We start from the raw sequence: 3,505 nt of genomic DNA, 5'->3' as shown, positions 1-3,505 counted from the left end.
GGCGAGCACCTACGTCAGAAAAGGCAGGATTTCGAGAGGAGGCAAAGAACAGATCTGAGATCTACACGATATCACACTCCGGATCTAAGCTTGGTCTTAGATCCCGAGATCTGAGCGATTATTCCCTTGGTGGACTAATCCCTCCCGGCTATTATTCCCTTCGTGGAATAATACCCGTATAATCGTGTAGATACGACCGGATCTAGATCGCGCGGTGGTCCACGGATTAACCCCGGCGTCGGCAAAGAACCCACAAAAGCGAGAGACCGCAAAACAGGATCTCGCGATTCGTTCGACAAATAAGGAAAGTTGTAATTTTTCTTTTTTTCTTTGATTTAATTGTAACCGGATCTAAAAAAGACCGGATCTTTTGTAACCCAAGATGACAATTATTTCAATGAAGAAGAAAACCATTTTCCCCGCGAACAGTACCCTCTCTTGAAACCCTAGATCAGGATTTTCTTTTTAATTTTGTTCTGATTGGTATTGACTTGCTTTGGATTTGTGATTAGGGCTCATGTGTTGTACTTTGATGTCAAGACTTTGAGGGAATCGAGCTATAGAGAGGTTTACGATGCTGTTGAGAAGCCTCTGCAGGTAGCTCAGACTACAGCGGTCATGGAGGTTCGAAATTATTCAGTTTCTTTTTTCTTTTTGGTATGGATTTTATGATGGGTTGATTAAAGTTTGGTTTTTTTAAAATATTTTGGCCAGATTCTACATGGCATTGTTGTTGAGCATTCTTAAAGGTTCGAATTTCATTTTATATTATTATTTTTTGTTAATTACGTTTTTGAAATTGGAAAGGTTTGGTGAGGTCTCCGGTTTTGACGACTTTGCCACAGATCTCGTCGAGATTGTATGTGACCTGAGGCAATCTATGGAGTTTTCCTGAGGTAGGGATGCGTTTAAAATGTTTTTTTAATGAAATTTAGGAATTTTATTGATTGATTGGGGGATTTTGTTGCAGAGGACACATTTCCTGGTTAGCTCCTTGGTTATCAGCTGGTCACATACAGAGGTATAGATTCCTTTACAAACAACTATTTAAATAATCTGAGTGAATTTTTGTTCATGCTTTTTGAGAACAGGGCAGGAATCATGACCCTGGGTTACTTACACTTCCAAGAAACATTGGTGTACCAGGATTTTGTGAGTTGATCTACAATTTTCATCACTGACATGCATCTCAATGTAATTCGGGGCCTTTGCTATGAATAAGTTATGAAACAATGTATAGGCTTTAGAAACAATGTTCTCTTGGAGCATGAAAGTAGGAGACCTGCTAAAATTGATGGGTTATAGTCATAAAAGATTAATGAGGAGTTCTGTGGTCTATATTAATTTGCAACCTCTTACCTCGTGATAGTTATAAAGCATAATTTCCATCTGCTTAGTTTATTTGACAGATGATGTTTCCTTTCTAGAATTGGCTTCTGTCTATCTACAGTAGCAGTAGAGACTTCTTTAGAAAGCCGAACGTGACCCATGGCAGTCATCAGTCATATTGGACTAATAGCAGAATCACTGTGGCTTTAGAATTTAGTGAAACTTGTTGCCAATTAATCTATGGTTGATAGAATTACAAGTGTTAATAATTGCTCAAACACATAAAGCTTGAACGAACTTGAGCACTTGAGTTCACTCTATAAGAAAATGAAGAACCCATCAAGTTTGTGTTGTAAAACAGAAATATATAAGCATATATGTTCTTGCCATGATATATGATATCATGATGAAAGATAAATTCAATGGCTTGAAATGCGTAACAAGCATCACATAGTGCAAAACACAACACTTGATGATGAAGTGATGAACATATGAGGATGGTGATCTTTCTTTTTTTTATTCAAATGTCAGTGATGAACATATGAGGATGGTGATCTTTCTTTTTTTATTCAAATGTCTCATCCTTGAAATATGAGACGAGAAGAGCGAGTGAGAGCAATGCTACATGAACTGGCCTATAACTGTTAAGCAATTGTATAGTCAATAGAAGAATGTGTGACTTAAAATGCTATAAGTGGTGGATTTGAAAGTACTTTCGCTGGTGAATATGTAGAGTAGATATATGGATTTTGGAAAGGACGAAGATAGTTATAATGATTAAATGACGAGGGCCAGTAAGAGTGTGCCTGCTTAAGGATGTGTTTGCAAGCACAATGAGTGGGTTTTCTGCTTCATTCGTATTAAAAGTGCTGTAGTTTTATCATCAACTAGGGCCTAGCCACACAAAGCAAACAGGAAAATAAATTCCTCTAATTGCAAATTGTAGCAGAATTTAAATTATCAATTTTCTATATGCAGATAATTAGGTACAGTTTCTTTGGACTGAAGAAGGCGTTCGGATCTGCACCGTCCTGGCTCTTATGGCTAAGGTACTTGTTTGCTTCATTTGACATAATCCTACTTGTTTCCATGTGTTCATGTAATTTAAATGTGAGTATATAATTTCAGGTACAACACCTTTTTGATCTTATACACTTCTGGCATCACAAGTGAGGTCGCATGATATATATAGCTCTGCCCTACATCAAGGTACCAAAACTGTTTCATTTTAGATTGGCTTTCATCTATTTGCTATCACGAGGGAATGACTTCATCCTTTGGTTTTTGGTAACGGCAGGCCTCTGAAAAATACTGCATTAGGATGCCAAATAAGTGGAACTTCTCTTTTGATTACTTCTATGCGGCTATCATTGCTCTTGGAATTTATGTCCCAGGTATGTATCTGATCTTTTGATCACATTCTGTGTCGATATTTATCACATGAAAATTGTTACTTCTTCTTTGGTCACGACTAAACTTCTTTTGTTGGAACGCATCTTGTCATAGGAAGCCCACACAAGTATACTTACATGCTGGGGCAGCGAAAGAAGGCTCTTTCAAAGGCGAAGATCGCATGAAAGTAGGAATAGTAAATATTTTGCATGAGTGGTTGTATTGGTGTTCTCTAATCCCTAAGATAGTCTTTTTGTTGGCAATGAGTGCTCTTGGTACAGTTGTGAATGTATTCCTCTGAAAAAACAGATTGCCGATTTTTTATGATGTATTGATTAAATGTTCTACTTGAGAAGAATGCTTTAAGGCAACTAGATATTTAAGCTGCAATGAACAAGTATGTATATTTTTATACGGAATTTAGCATGCCCTCTCAAATCGAGTATTAGCTGGGATATTTTAACATTTAGGAGAGACTATTAGTAGGCATTTTAATAATGTGTTTAATGCTATATTATCTTTGAAACAAGATTTAGTAGGCATTTTAATAATGTGTTTAATGCTATATTATCTTTGAAACAAGATTATATCAAACTTCTCACGGCTGACGTGGACGTTCATCCAAAGATTCGAGAGAATCCCAATTTCTTCCCATATTTCAAGATAAAGCTCTCAGCATATATTTCTTCCCAACATTACATAAATTCAAGATCCTTTTATTTTAATGAGGTAATTATTTATAAATTTTTATTAATGGCGAAAGTGGTATTTTTTTTTAAAAAAT

At 36.3% G+C, this 3,505-nt stretch overlaps 1 pseudogene; it reads left to right on the top strand.

Annotated features, from left to right (window-relative positions):
* Positions 435-3,135, top strand: LOC109822854 (annotated as a pseudogene).

This window comes from Asparagus officinalis, chromosome 8 (assembly GCF_001876935.1).
Source record: "Asparagus officinalis chromosome 8, Aspof.V1, whole genome shotgun sequence".
Taxonomy (NCBI): Eukaryota; Viridiplantae; Streptophyta; class Magnoliopsida; order Asparagales; family Asparagaceae; genus Asparagus; species Asparagus officinalis.
The sequence above is the reverse complement of the archived record's forward strand: the minus strand, read 5'-3'. Positions and strand labels throughout refer to the sequence as shown.